Below are 17,103 nucleotides of genomic sequence, written 5' to 3'. Positions count from 1 at the left end.
AAGCATTGATCCATCCCTACTGAATACGACTGCATTGGCAGGTGTGATTCAACCTGATCTTGAGATGGAACTGGCCGACAAAGCCGACAAAGACATATGGGTGTCCAAGTTTAGACGCTTGACAGCAGGCCTTGAAGATGTTGCCCGTCAGAAGGCCATTCTTGCTCAGAATCACAAATGGAGTGATATTGAAAACCTCCCTAAATCGGACAAACTTGTGTTTGAAACATGGAATGCTAACCCCGACATTTATGTAAACATTAAAAAGTATGCGCTTGGAGTCCTGTTGATCTTTGGATCCACATATATATGTGAGCAGGTGTTCTCCAACATGAACTTTATTAAAAACAAACACCGCGGACGCCTCACAGATGACAGCTTGCGATCCTGTGTAAAGATGAAGGTGACGTCATACAGCCCTGATGTGCAGGCGCTGTGCGCTGAGGTCCAGGAGCAGAAATCCCATTAACCAAGTATGATACATATTTTAATTGCCTATTATTTTACATATATTCATATTTTTTCATGGTTCAGTGAAATAGTCCTTTTATTTTTCAGGTTGACAGCTGGCTGACGTTATTTTTGGTTTGCTGCTGGCAGACAATTTAAGTTCGGCATTTTTCATAAATACAAGAAGGACTCAAATAGACATTGAGTATTTTACTTAAAAGTAACCTTCAACCCAATGTCTTTTTTTCGGAGTTCAAAATGTTTTTGTTGCATGCAGAAATGTAATTTTGTTTTCTCTGCAGGAGTTCATCGATTTCATAAATGCAACATATTATAGTTTGTTTATACATAGCATAAAGGCAAAAAAAACGTTGCATGCAGTTTTATTTCATTTTAAATGGCAAATGGGTTTTGTGGCTCCCAGTGTTTTCTTTTCTGTGGGAAACGGGTCCAAATGGCTCTTTCAGTGGTAAAGGTTGCTGACCCCTGGTCTAGACCCAGTATTAGATTGTTCTTCTCTTAAATCAGCCACTGCTAATAAACCAGTTTTATTTATTCAACCCTTTCTAACGAAGTGTGATATTGTTGATGTCTGGTGTTTTTTATACCTAGCAGAAACGAAGTATTCATTCTTCTCTCATGTCCACCATTCCAATACCAGGATTGATTATTTTTATATTGATAGTCAAATGATTCCATTAGTTCAATCCATTGAATATAAAGAAATAGCTGTATCTGACCATTCTTCTGTATTTCTCTCTTTAAATTTTCCTGGTTTCACTCATATGAACAGATCCTAGCATTTTAATTTAATTTTTCTTTCTGATAATTGATTTTCTAAATTTTCTGGAGAATCAAATTACTTTTTTTTACCAAAATGTGTTGGAAGAGACTTCTAGTCTTATCATTTGGGATGCTTTTAAAGCATATATTAGAGGACAAATTATCTCCTATACTGCCTATATTAAGCAAAAATCTAATAAAGAGAGAACTGATTTAGTTAATCAATTAAAACAATTAGGCTAGAAAAATGCTTTGGTACCAGGCCCTGAACTATACAAAAGATGTACTGAAATTAAAACTAAATATGATCTTCTTATAATGTATCCAATTGAAAACCAAATTTTAAAAGATATAAGCCAGTTCTATATACATGGAGAAAAAAACTGGTTAACATATTGGCTAATCAATTGAAGACCGCTATAGCTAAATGACAAATTAAAGAAATTTGTAAAACCAATTGTGATATGACAACTGTCCATTTTGAAATAAATGACACTTTTAGAGAATTTTATTCTAATTGGATAGTGCTAATTCTGTTAAAGATAATACTGCAGTGAACAAATTTTTAGACCAATTAAATATTCCTGGACTTTCGGTTGATAATCGAATACAGTTGGATCAATCTATGTGTCAGGAGAAAATCACTGAGGCTATATGTTCATTGCATTCTGGGAAATCTCCAGGACCTGACGGATTCTCTGGAGAATTTTATACGGCTTTTTCTTCATTGCTTATACCTTATTTATGTTCTACCCTTACTGATTCCTTCAAGGTGGGTAGGTTGCCACAGTCTTTTTATGAAGCTTCCATTTCACTTATGCTTAAAAAGAATAAAAATCCCACTGAATCCTCTTCATATAGACCAATCCCTTTACTTAATTTTGATGCTATCTATCTAAAGTTTTGGCACTTAGGCTCAAAAGTATTATGCATTCTATATTTGATGATCAGACAGGATTTATTAAATATCGATATTTCCATTTTAATATACTGTAACTGGTAAATGGTATGCATTCTCCATCCAAGGAAATATCAGAATGTGTGATTTCTCAGGATACAGAGAAGGCTTTTGCTTGAGTTGAATGGAATTATCTATTTAAAAACTTGGAAGAATTTAATTTTGGGCCCAATTTTATTCATTGGATTAAATACTTACCTCCCTCTGCTCGTGTCCTTACTAATTTTCAGATTTCTAAACCAATTAAACTCCAGCATGGAACAAGACAAGGACGTCCATTGAGCCCTTTGCTTTTTGATTTGGTATTAGGATCTTTAGCAATTGCCTTTTGAGTGTCACCGGTATCTTAAGGAAAGGTACTATTCATAAAGACTTGTTTTATGCTGATGACCTATTGCTTTATATATCTACTGTTACAACATCTTTACCCTCTGTGTTTCTTTTACTGACTAATTTTAGTCAGTTTTCATGCTATAAATTGAATTTACACAAGAGTAAATTGTTTCCTTTAAATAATTTGTTATGAACTGTTATTAACCCTTTTAAAATTGTAAGAATACAAGTTACATATTTGGGTGTAACAATCACAAAGAGTTATAAAGATCTATTCAAAGAAAATTTTCTAACCTTAATGAATTATGTGAAAAAGACACTTTCTAATTGGACGCCTCTGTTTTTATCATTGATTGGTCGAATCAACACTATTAAAATGAATATTTTATCTAAGTTTATATACCTTTTTCAAGCCATACCTGCTTTTATTCCTAAGTCTTTTTTTGATTCTTTAGATTCAATTCTTTCTTCCTATATATAGAAGAACAGAAAACCCCGATTAACCTCACCTTCAAAACATGTAGAAGAAATGAGGCCTTGCTGTACCCAATTTTAGTTTATACTATTGGGCAACTAACATACAAAATCTTATGTCCTGGTTATATTAATCGTGAGGATTGTCCAATATGGGTCTTTCTGGAGGTCAGCTCTGTTACGAAATTTTCTATTATTTCTCTTCTTGGATCCACACTTCCTTTATCTTTAAATAAATTAAATGACAGTTTGGTGGTTAAACACACTTTGAGTATCTGGCTACAGTTTAGAAAACATTTTGGTTTATTGAGATTTTCCCTTCCTAGTTCTATTTTTTCTAATTTTTTTAAACCATCTACGACCAATCTCTTTTTTTTAGAGAATGGGATAGATTAGGCATTAAACGATTCTAGGATCTGTTTGTTGGGGGGAATCCTTCTTCTTTTGAGCAGCTCTTGGTGAAATATAACCTATCAAATACCCACTTTTTTGGTATCTACAGATTTGAGATTTTTTAAGATATAGGCTACATATATTTCCTACCAGCCCAGATAAGGACATAACAGATGTAATTACTAACTTGAAACCTTTTGATAATGGCTCTCCATTAATGATTCCGCCTACTGTCTAATGCAGTGACACACAGATCATGTGGCTGCAATTAACTCTTCCTTTTCCCCAGTTTAAACTTTGAATTTTTAACTTCTATTTGTCAGATCTTAGAGGGGGATAGTTGTTATTATGTCACAATCTTTAAGAAGTGGAAATCAGCTTCCTGAATCTAGCAATGGAAAGGGGGAAAAATCAGAGGATATGCTGGCTTGGGCTGAGCGTTCAGAACATTCACTGATGGTTCTCGAAAGGAAAATAGACAACAACATGGTAAAACTTGATGCTACCTCTTCTGAGATGAAGTCAATATGAGAGAGTGTTCAACTTGTGCAGGAAAGTATTACTTCCATGAATTCTGAACTAAAAGAGATGAAGCATCAGATAGTGAATATCTCAGCCTGCTTGGAAAAGTCGCAAGACAAGATTATTGATATGGAAGCAAGATCTCGTCAGAATAATATTCAAATCGTTGGACTGAAGGAAGGATCTGAGAGTGGGGATTTATTGGACTATTTTGCTAACTTGTTTCAATCTCTGTTTCCGGATATTTTACCTCAACCTCCTGATATCGAAAGAGCGCACAGAATTTTCACTTCAAAATCTCGGGATCCAAGTAAATCCAAGGTCAGTTTTGTTCTGCATCCGTCGTTTCAAAGTTAAAGACCAAATCATAAAATACGCAAGGAGACACAGAGTTTTTAAATTTAAGGGTTCTGAGATTTGTGTTTATGAAAATTATCCATGGGAAGTTACAGAGCTGCAGTCTAAATTTGTTCCAAAAATGAAGATAGCCTATGATAAGGAATTATTCTCATCACTTCAATATCCAGCTGGATTAAAATACTTCCCAAAGATTTGATTCTATGTGTTTTTCTGGACCCCAAAGTAGCATTGGACTAGGTTAACTCTACTTCGGTTGTAGCCAAGGTTTGAATGGTTTTCTGTCTGCTGAATAAATGTTATTTCAGAAAGAAAAGCTTTGAAGATTTCTGATTTGCTTAAGATGTCCTTTAATCAATCGACTATTTGAAGAAGATGTGAACTTTTTGATGTAAATGATGAATTTTCATCTTTTCTGCAATCTGTTTGGACAGATTGTTTAATTATTTATTTCTATCCTCTTTTTTCATTCATTAAGTGTTAGTTTTCATAGTACATAATGAGTTTTTCTTATATATACATTGTTGGGAGCGCTCAGTAGATAGATAGTTTTATTTCCAAAAACAGTTTTACGTGTTAAATTAATTTTTTTATGGTAACTAACCAGATAAACATTATAAGTTAGAGCATATGTGGTTGGAATCATCCTCTTAAGCGAAAGAAAAATTTAAAAATCATTAATCGATTCCTACCGGATATAATTTTTGCTCAAGAAATGCATATCAATACGGGCGATCAAAATACATTTTTCAAAAAGTGGGAGGACCTTCAATTTCACTCTACTTGTCAAAATAAAAGAAAGGGAGTATCTATTTTTATTAAATCTAATATTTTATTCATCCAAGAAGACATTGTGTCAGATATTAATGGTAGATTTTTAATTGTTAAAGGAAGAATTTGTAATAGAAAAATTGCTTTGCTTAACCTATATGGATCTAATGTAAATTATCCTTTTTTAAAAAAATGTATTTGCTTTATTGCTGGATTTAAGTGAATATATGTTGTTAATGGGTGGTGATTTCAATTGTTGTTTAAATCCTTTGATTGACAAGAGTTCAACCAATCAGTGGCTTCCGAGTTGTTCTGCATCACTTACTAACTTTTTAAATTGATTTTGGCCTGGTTAAAATTTGAAGACATTTACATCCTAATGATAGAGATTATTCTTTTTATTCACATGTTCACAAAAAATATTCAAGAATTGATTATTTTATAGCTGATCCACAATTTGTGTGCCAGACACTCTTTAATTCAATTTAAAATTGTAAATTGTTACTATTTGACACAGGAGAGACTGTCTAAAATGTTTCCTAATGTTGATCGTCAGTGTGATAGATGTAAAACTAAGACAGTCACGTTGACACATATATTTTGGTCATGTTCTGTATTGAAACATTTTTGGAAGTTTATTTTCTGTACAATTTGTGAAGTCTTAAAAATTAATTTACAACCTAATAAGTTGACAGTTTTATTTGGTATAATCCCTCAGTATATTCATGGTATTTCTCCATCAGACCAACATGTAATTGCATTTGTTACATTATTGGCCAGAAGAGCTATTTTGTTGAAATGGAAAGATGCTTCTGCTCCAACTTAGACACAATGGTTTTCTCAGGTGATGCTATGTCTTAGTTTGGAGAAAATCAGAAATTGAACTTTTGATCCTCGATTTGATTTTGAGAAAAGTTGGGATTCGTTTGATTTGAGTTAATTAATATGGTTTCCTTCTGATTTCTGTTTAAATGGATTTGAGTTGGCGGATTGATGTTTTACTTCTATGGAAGCTTTTATGATGTATAGCTCCAGGGTTGTGCTCCCAATGGGTTTATTTTTTCTTTTTTTTCAGTTAGTAGGGTTTTTTCCTCTTAGTAGGGGTTCTTTTTTTCTTTCTTTTTTCTTTCAAAAAATATTCTTAACACTTTATTTTCCTTATTATTATTGATATATTGCTTAGCTTTGTTAATCAGTTATTTGCTAATTTAATTCTTTATTGAACATAATGACATATTGACTTAATGTACTTTTTGTTGATCTTCAATAATAATTAATAAAAAATATTTTAAAATGGTAATGGATCAATATCTTATATTTATGGTCTGTTTTTGGGATTGAGAATGGCTCCTTTAGACAAAGTTACAAGAGATTGGGAAAAGGATTTACAGACTTCATTATCTGATGAGACCTGGAGGGCTATTTTCAAAATGGTTAATTCTTTGTCATTATGCGCTCATCATTTCCTCCTACAATTTAAAGTGGTACATAGGGCTCATATTTCCAAAGACAAGTTCTCTTGTTTTTATTCAGATATATTTCCTTATTGTGACAGATGTAATAATGGAGAGGCTTCATTAAGTCATATGTTTTGGTTATGTTCGTGCCTTGAAAAATATTGGAAAGATGTATTCCAAACTTTTTCTGTACTTTTAAAAGTTAACTTTAAACCCAAACCTTTGACTGTCTTACTTGGTATTGTTGAGGAAAGAGCTATAATTTTGGAGCCTCCTCATTTGTGGGTACTGGCTTTTATTTCTCTTGTGGCGAGGAGGTTGCCCACCCCCACCACACATGCTCAATGATTAGGCAATGTTATCTCATGTATAAATTTAGAGATGATTCAATGTTCAATTTCTGATTCTAATCAAGATTTTCAAATGCTATGGGGACCCTTTCTGAACTATATTAAAAAGCTTAGAATTGCTATTGTTATTAAAACATAGATCTGGGCTATTATTATAATAAAACACTATATGGTAAAGTACTCTTTTTTGCTCTCTTGATTTTTTTACCAACCAGCTTTGTATCGGTTGTGGGTGTAGATCATTTTTATAATATAATAAACCATATTATTGTATTTCATAATTCAATTTATTTTATTTGATTGATATTGAATATGGGATACTGTGATTGTATCAGTGTGATTTATATATAGTGCCTTTTGATTTATAATAAGTATCCTTATGAATTCTGTATTTGCATATATGAAATATAATAAAAATATTGGCAAAGAAGAAAGAAGAAAGAAAATATTCTATCTTCTATTAGTTCTGATGATCAGATGACTTATTACAAACTGAGATTCACATTTTAATATACGCTGTGTATTATATGTTATTTACTCTCCCTCCCAGGAGATATTGGAACGTATGATATCCTTAGATGCTGAGAAGGCCGTTGATTGGGTTGAATGGAATTATTTATTTAAAACCTTAGAAAAATTTAATTTTGGACCAGATTTTAATGAATTAAATTATGTTTTCTCCTTCTGCTCAAGCTGTCACTAATTTTCAAAATTCCAAACCATTTAAACTTCATTGCAGAACTAGACAAGGCTATCCGTTGAGCCCTTTGCTCTTTGATCTAGCTTTAGAACTTCTGGCCATTGCTTTTTCAGAATCTAATGATAACTGTGGTATTTTAAGGAGATGAACTACTCAGGAAATTTCACTTACACTGATGATGTATTACTGTTTATCTCTAATGTTGAGACCTTGTTACCTTGTGTACTTTCTTTACTTTCCCATTTTAGTCAGTTTTCAGGATATAAATTTAACCTACATAAGTGAATTATTTCCTTTGAATAATTTGGTATCAATTAATACTAATCTCCCTTTTAAAAATGAAATAAACTGATTTTAAAATATGTTGTCTGTTGGACGTATCTCTCCCTGGCAGGGTGTGGGTATCTTTCACCCAAGCAGTAGGTATTGGCAGCTAGACCACAGCACAGGGACTAGACAAGGAAGAAGTTCATCACTGAAGAGTAGATGGACACATTAAAGTGAGGGTAGCTGCTGAAGTCTATCTCAGATAGGGCTTAAAATCTTCTTTTGAGTTTAAGGCTTTGTGGGCAGAGGATCAGATGAAAGGAATGGTCAAGATCATCACCACCATCATCATCATAATGTGTTGAGTCGTATGACATGGGCAATCGTGGTCTTTGACCATCATTATCCTTAGCAATTTTTTTCTTCAGAAGTGGATTGCCATTGCCTTCTTCAGGGTAGTGTCTTTACAAGGCAGGTGACCCCAGCCAATATCAGTGCTCTTCACAAATTATCTGCCTGGCATCGATGGTCGCATAACCAGGTTGTATGATGTGTACTAGCTGCTAATACAACCATCCATCATCTGCTCCCATGGCCTCACGTTACCCTGACAGGGAGCTAAGCAGGTGCTACACCTTGCCGAAGGGTGACCTGTATGCTAGTGGTGGGAAGGAGAACTTTACACTTCCTTTGGCAGAGACGTATCTCCACACTGCCACCCAATACTCAAGATAGCTGTGTGTAAAGAGACAGATTGCTTTGGAATAAACATTTGAAAGGAACTGTCAGATGTCAATTTGTTTGTTCATTCTGTCGAAGAGTAAGTCAGTTGAACATTTTGCAATATTTATATGATGAATATCATTCATCAGCACTTATCGTTAATCCACTGTGATGAAGTGCTTTGAGAGGGCAGTCATAAAATATAACTGTTACCTGAGGAGTGAATTAACTCAGCTCCAATTTGTCTACCTTTGCACAGATCAATAGCAGGTGCTGTTTCCTTGGAGACTCAGCCCTAGAATATCTGGACAGTGAACACGTATACATCAGGATGCCCTTCATTGACTACAGCTCTGTGTTCAACACCTTCATCTCCTCAAAAGTAATCAATACACTTCAAGTCCTAAGCCTCTATATCTCCTTGTGCAACTGGATCCTCAATTTGCTCACTTGTAGAGCCCATTCAGTTTGGGCTAGCACCAACAATTACCGTGAGCAGAGATGCACCGCAAGGCAGTGTGCTTAGCCCACTACTCCACCCACTTTATACTTATAGCTGTGAGCCTAGGTACAGTTCTAATGCCATTTTCAAGTTTGCCAACACACACTGTAATTGTGTGGATCTAAGGTGGTAACAAATCGGTATATAGGAAGAAGATTGACAATCTGATTGATTGGTGCCACAACACCTGCCTCTCACTCAGTGTCAGCAAAACCAAAGAACTGATTGACTTCAGGAGGAGAAAAGCAGAAGACCATGAGCCAGTCCTCATCAGGAGATCAGAGGTGGATCAAGTTTGCAGCTTTAAATTGCTCAGTGTTATCATTTCAGAGAACTTGTCTTGCGTACAGCATGTAACTGCTATCATAAAGAAGCTATGTCTGTGCCTTTTCTCATGGACCTCTAATAAACTTTGCAGAGATTCAACATGTCAACACGAACTCCCACGATTCAGGCCACACACACTTCTCACTGCTGGTTTTGGGAAGGAGATACAGGAGCCTGAGATTCAACATGACCAGGCTGAGGAACATTTATTGCACTTCAACAATTAAAGTCTTGAAAGAGCATGGACAACTTCACTCAGCTGAACACTGAACTCAATGTGCAACCTATGGACTCACTTTAAAGGAAACTACAACTCAAGTTTTCAATGTTATTTACAAAATATTTATTTAGATTATTATTTGTATTTTTTTGTATTTGCACAGTTTGTCTTTTACAGATTTGTATAGTTTTTCATTAATTCTAATGTATTTCATTGTTTCTACTGTGAATGCCCATAAGTCAACGAATCTCAGGGTAGAATATAACGATATAACCATAGAACAATTACAGCATGGAAACAGGCCATCTTGGCCCTTCTAGTGTGTGCCAAATGCTTACTCTCACCTAGTCCCACTGGCCCGCACTCAGCCCATAACCCTCCATTCCTTTCCTGCCCATATACCTATCCAATTTTACTTTAAAGGGCAATACCGAACCTGCCCGTACCACTTCAACTGGAAGCTCTGTCCACACAGCTACCACTCTCTGAGTAAAGAAGTTCCCCCTCGTGTTACCCTTAAACTTTTGCCCCCTAACTCTCAACTCATGTCCTCTTGTTTGAATCTCCCCTACTCTCAATGGAAGAAGCCTATCCATGTCAACTCTGTCTATCCCCCTCATAATTTTAAATACTTCTATCAAGTCCCCCCTCAACCTTCTATGCTCCAAAGAATAAAGACCTAACTTGTTCAACCTTTCCCTGTAACTTAGGTGCTGAAACCCAGGTAACATTCCAGTAAATCTCCTCTGTACTCTCTCTATTTTGTTGACATCTTTCCTATAATTCGGTGACCAGAACTATACACAATACTCCAAATTCGGACTTACCAATGCCTTGTACAATTTTAACATTACATCCCAACTCCTATATTCAATGCTCTGATTTATAAAGGTCAGCATATCAAAAGCTTTCTTCACCACCCTATCCACATGAGATTCAACCTTCAGGGAACTGTGCACCATTATTCCTAGATCACTCTGTTTCACAGAGACCTGGCTCTCCCCACCACCCCAACTGTGCCATCCGACCAGAGGGATTTTCGATCCATTGGTTGGACTGCATGGCGTCTTCGGGCAAGACAAAGGGAGGTGGAATCTACCTACTGATCAACACTGTGTGGTGCTCAGACACAGTGGCACTGACAAGCTCCTACAGTCCAGACCTGGAACATCTGTTGGTGAAGTGTCGTCCCTATTATCTGCCACAGGAACACACCTCAGTAATACTGACAGCGGTCTACATTCCCCCCCAGGCAGACGTGGAGTGTGCTGTGAATACACTGTATGCCAACATCAGTGAACTTGAGACCAGGTATCCGGAGGCTTTGCTCATTACAGCCGGGGACTTTAACCAGGCCAACCTCAGAAAAGCGCTGCCGAAGTTATTCCAACATGTCTCCTGCTCCACTAGAGGCCCAAATATACTTGACCACTGCTACACAGCAGTCAAGGATGCCTTCCGTTCCATCTAATGGTCTTACTTTGGAAAATCAGACCATCAGGTCATATTCCTCCTCCCCACTTACAAACAGAAACTGAAGCGGGAGGTCACGGTGTCAAAAGTGGTGTTGCATTGGACAGAAGAAATAGATGAGGTTCTCAAATCAGTGGACTAAACACTAATTGGTGCTTTGAATCAGTGGGCTGGTTCATATTCAAGGACTCTGCAGCTAACCTCGATGAGTATGCCTCAGCTGTCATGGACTTTATCCGGAAATCCACAGAGGACTGTGTCTCGCAAGACGATCTGGGTATTCCCTAAGCGGAAACCTTGGATGAATTATGAGGTCCAGTCCCTTTTGAAGGCTAGAGCTGCGGCTTTTAGGTCCGGAGATACCAGTCGCTACGTGGAATCCAGGCGTGAACTCCGGAAAACAATTAAGGGCACCAAGAGGCAATATCGAGCCAAGTTGGAAACCCAGGCTAACCAGAGGGATGCCAGTAGACTATGGCAGGGTCTAAATGAGATCACTGGGCGAAAAGAAAAGTCTGAGAATATCAATTACTGTAGCGCTTCTCTTCATGATGAACTTAATGTATTCTACACAAGATTCGAACAGAAGAGGAGCGTCCCACCCCCTCTGGATGAACCAGAACTGGTGGCATCGAGATTCATCGTCACCGAGGAAAAACCTTCCTGAAGATAAATCCAAGGAAGGCAACGAGCCCAGATGGTGTCCCAGGACGGGTTCTCCAGGCCTGTGCAAGCGAGCTAGCTGGAGTGTTTGCTGACATCTTCAACTGCTCCCTGCTTCAGTCTAAGGTCAGCTCGTGTTTTTAGAAGGCAACGATAATCCCAGTGCTAAAGAAAAGCAAGATGGTGTGCCTGAATGACTACCGACCTGTGGCTCTGACATCAATTGCTTTGAAGTACTTTGAGAGATTGGTTATGGCACAGATCAACCATAACCTAACGGTCAACCTCGACGCTTTGCAATTCGCCTACCGGAGCAACAGCTCAATGGCAGATGCCATCTCTCTGGCACTACATTCCTCCTTAGAATGCCTGGAGAATAAAGACACATATGTAAGGCTCCTTTTCATCGACTACAGCTCTGCCTTTAATACCATCATTCCAAATAAACTGATTCCTAAGCTCCAGAACCTGGGTCTTAGCACTCAGATCTGCAGCTGGATCTTCAACTTCCTCACAGACAGGACCCAGGCTGTAAAAATAGGGGACAAGCTCTCCTCTAAAATTGCTCTGAGCATTGGTGCCCCACAAGGCTGTGTACTCAGCCCCCTGCTACACTCACTGTACACCCATGATTGTGTAGCCAAGTTTCTATCAAACTCAATATATAAGTTTGCTGGTGACACCACAATTGTAGGCTGTATCTTGGGTAATGATGAGTCTGAGTACAGAGGGGAAATTAAGAACCTGGTAACATGGTGCGAAGACAATAACCTATCCATCAATGTCAGCAAGACAAAGGAATTGGTTGTTGACTTCAGAAGGACCACACGACCCCATCTACATCAGTGATGCACAGGTGGAATATGTCTAAAGCTTTAAGTTCCTCGGGGTGATTATCACAAATGACCTGACTTGGTCTAACCAAGCAAAGTCCACTGCCAAGAAGGCCCACCAGCGCCTTTACTCCCTGAGAAAGCTGAAGAAATTTGGCCTGTCCCCTAAAACCCTCACTCATTTTTATAGATGCACTGTAGAAAGCATTCTTCTAGGGTGCATCACAACCTGGTATGGAAGTTGTCCTGTCCAAGACCGGAAGAAGCTGCAGAAGATCGTGAACATAGCCCAGCACACCACACAAGCCGATCTTCCATCCTTGTCAGTTTACACCACACGCTCTTAGACCAGTGTTGCCAGGATAATCAAGGACAAGACCCACCCAGCCAACACACTTTTTGTCCCACTTTCCTCCGGGAGAAGGTTCAGGAGCATGAAGATTCGTACGGCCATATTTGGGAACAGCTTCTTTCCAACTGTGATAAGACTGCTGAACAGATCCTGACCTGGATCGTGGCCGTACCTTCCAAATATCTGGACCTGACTTGCACTGCCTTACTTACCCTTTTCTATTTCCTAATTATGATTTATAATTTTAATTTTTATTATATTTACTTTGATTTGTACTTCAGGGAGCATGAAGCACAGAATCAAATATCACTGTGATGATTGTACACTCTAGTGTCAATTGTATGGTGACAATAAAGTATAAGTATGTTGCACTCTGTTCTACTGCATTCTTCAATGCCCTACCATTTACGATGTATGACCTATTTGGATTATTCCTACCAAAATGTAGCACCTCACACTTATCAGCATTCAACTCCATCTGCCATCGTTCAGCCCATTCTTCTAACTGGCGTAAATCTCTCTGCAAGCTTTGAAAACCTACTTCATTATCCACAATGCCACCTACCTTAGTATCATCTGCATACTTACTAATCCAATTTACCACCCCATCATCCAGATCATTAATGTATATGACAAACAACTTTGGACCCAGTACAGATCACTGAGGCATACCACTAGTCACCAGCCTCCAAGCTGACAAACAGTTATCCACCACTACTCTGGCATCTCTGAACCAGCCAATGTTGAATCCATTTCACAACTTCAATATTAATACCTAACGATTGAACCTTCCTAACTAACCTTCCGTGTGGACCCTTGTCAAAGGCCTTACTGAAGTCCATATAGACAACATCCACTGCTTTACCCTTGTCAACTTTCCTCGTAACCTCTTCAAAAAATTCAATCAGATTTGTCAATCATGACCTTCCACGCACAAATCCATGCTGACTATTCCTAATCAGACCCTGTCTATCCAGATAATTAAATATACCATTTCTAAGAATACTTTCCATTAATTTAACTACCACTGACATCAAACTGACAGGCCTATAATTGCCAGGTTTACTCTTAGAACCCTTTTTAAACAATGGAACCACATGAGCAATATGCCAGTCTTCCAGCACCATCCCTGTTTCTAATGACATTTGAAATATTTCTGTCAGAGCCCCTGCTATTTCTGCACTAGTTTCCCTCATGGTCCTAGGGAATATCTTGTCAGGACACACAGATTTATCCAATTTTATGTTCCTTAAAAGCACCAGTACTTCCTCCTCTTTAATCATAATAGTTTCCATAACTTCCCTACTTGTTTCCCCTACCTTACACAATTCAATATCCTTCTCCTTAGTGAATACCGAAGAAAATAAATTGTTCAAATTCTCCCCCATCTCTTTTGGCTCCACAAATAGCTGTCCACTCTGATTCTCTAAGGGACCAATTTTATCCCTCACTATCCTTTTGTTATTAATATAATATAACTGTAGAAACCCTTTGGATTCATTTTCACCTTACTTGCCAAAGCAACCTCATATCTTCTTTTAGCTTTTCTAATTTCTTTCTTAAGATTCTTTTTACATTCTTTATATTCCTTGAGCACCTATTTACTCCATGCTGCCTATATTTATTGTAGATAACTCTCTTTTTCCTAACCAAGTTTCCAATATCCCTTGAAAACCATGGCTCTCCCTAACTTTTAACCTTTCCTTTCAACCTAACAGGAACATAAAAGATTCTGTACCCTCAAAATTTCACTTTTAAATGACCGCCATTTCTCCATTACATCCTTCCCATAAAACAAATTGTCCCAATCCACTCCTAAATCCTTTCACATCTCCTCAAAATTAGCCTTCCTCCAATCAAAAACCTCAACCCTGGGTCCAGTCCTATCCTTCTCATAATTATATTGAAACGAATGGCATTGTGATCATTGGACCCGCAGTGCTCCCCAACACATACCTCCGTCACCTGACTTATTTTATTCCCTAACAGAAGATCCAACACTGCCCCTTCTCTAGTCGGTACCTCTATGTATTGCTGCAAAAAAATATCCTGCACACATTTTACAAGCTCCAAACCATCCATCCCTTTTAAAGTATGGGTTTCCCAGTCTATGTGTGGAAAATTAAAATCTCCCACAATCATAACCCTGTGCTTACTACAAATATCTGCTATCTCCTTGCAAATTTGCTCCTCCAATTCTCGCTCCCCATTATGTGGTCTATAATACACCCCTATAAGTGTTACTACACCTTTCCCATTCCTCAATTCCACTCAAATAGCCTCCCTAGATGAGCCCTCTAATCTATCCTGCCAGAGCACCGCTGTAATATTTTCTCTGACAAGCAACGCAACACCTCCCCCTCTTGTCCCTCCGATTCTATCACACCTGAAGAAAAGAAATCCAGGAATATTTAGTTGCCAATCACACCCCTCCTGCAACCATGTTTCACTAATCCATGTTTCACAACATCATATTTCCAGGTATCAATCCATGCTCTAAGCTCATCCACCTTTCTTACAATGTACCTAGCATTAAAATAAATGCCTTTACAAAATTCTCCACCTCTTCCACTCTGTTTATCTCTAACAGTACAAAGAACTTTACTGTCTTTTTTTTCTTCCTTCTCCCATACATCTGTTCCTACACTTTGGTTCCCCTCCCCCCCTCATATCTATGGTGACATGTAGTATGCATATTTTGATTATATTTTTAACTTGAAGGAACTATCACTTAAACTAATCCTTGAGGATCTCTGTGGCATTGACAAAAATATTAATGCTTTGTACTTGAACTAACTTTAGTTTTGAAAATAATTGGGAAGACACCCTCCAACATCTCCTCATAGCTGCATTTGAAGTGTTGATTTATTCTGTTTAATTAATCCGATTCTCACAGTTCACTGTACAGTGTAGAATTTAAGTTGTTCCCTTAATTCACTACACTTTGAAAGGAGTGTTCCAATTCCAGACCCAAGGTGTACTTCAGGAATTGTGTAGTGTTAAAGTGATATTTATGATCTATCACAATATCAAGTCTTTGTAACAGTTTGCCATTAATTAGAATTGAACTGTATTTATATTTGTACCTCATGGGCTTGGATGTAATTGGAATCCGTTGTTCCAGAACTTAATTTAAACCTGCATCATTTCTGTCTCCTCAGACCCTGTCAGTGCTATCTGCATATATCGTGAGCAAGAAACTGGATTACGCCTGGCTGAGCAGTTGTCCTATCTGGGGATTGTAGTAAATGACAAGATCAGAATTCTTTATTCATTGCCATCACAAGGCTGAGTGTTTACAGTAAACAATGTAATGACTGACAACTGGATACACTTCTCTTTCTTCTCATCTATGCTACAAGCTGATGGTGTGGGCATCACTGATTCGTAGCCGAAAGAAGGTCATATCCGGGAGCTTAATATCAAAGGATATACTTTCTATCGAAAGGACAAGCAGGAAGGCATAGGTAGTGGTGTGGCTCTGCTGGTAAAAGATGGAATTACATCTTTAGGAAGAGTTGACATAGGGTCAGAGAATGTCAAATCCTTGTGTGTGGAGTTTAGAAACTGCAAGGGTAGAATTCCATGGCATTACAGGAAAGATACTGGCCTTGATAGATGAATGGCTGATAAGCAGGAGGCAGTGATTGGGAATGAAGAGGGCCTATGCTTGTTGGCTGCCAGTGATTGGTAGTGTTCATCAGAGGTCAGTGTTGGGTCTGCTGCTGTTTGCATTATTTGTCAGTGATTTGGATAATGGAATCATATATAGGCCTCTAAATCGTAGCCAGGGTGTATGGTTGAGATTGCAAAAAGAGCTGTAAAGGGCATGTAATAAGGGTAATGACATGATTATAAGGGGTAATTCAATATGCAAGGGGATTTGGAAAATTAGGTTTGTGTTGGATCGCAAGAGAGGGAATTTGTTGAATGCATATGAGCTGGCTCTTTAGAGTAGCTTGTGCCTGAGCCTACTCCGAGAAAGTCTATCTTAGGTTTGGTGTTGCGTAATATTCCAGATTTTATTAGGGAGCTTAAGGTAAAGGAAGTCTGAGGAGACAGGGATCATAATATGACTGAATTCATACTGCAATTTGAGAGGGAGAAGCATAAGTCCATTGCTTCAGAATCATAATGAAATAAAAGGAATTACTGAGGCCTGAGAAAGGAGATTGACCAGGTGGATTGGCGGGGA

Source organism: Hypanus sabinus, chromosome 2, assembly GCF_030144855.1.
Source record: "Hypanus sabinus isolate sHypSab1 chromosome 2, sHypSab1.hap1, whole genome shotgun sequence".
In the NCBI taxonomy this organism is placed as follows: domain Eukaryota; kingdom Metazoa; phylum Chordata; class Chondrichthyes; order Myliobatiformes; family Dasyatidae; genus Hypanus; species Hypanus sabinus.
This window is presented reverse-complemented; position numbering follows the sequence as displayed.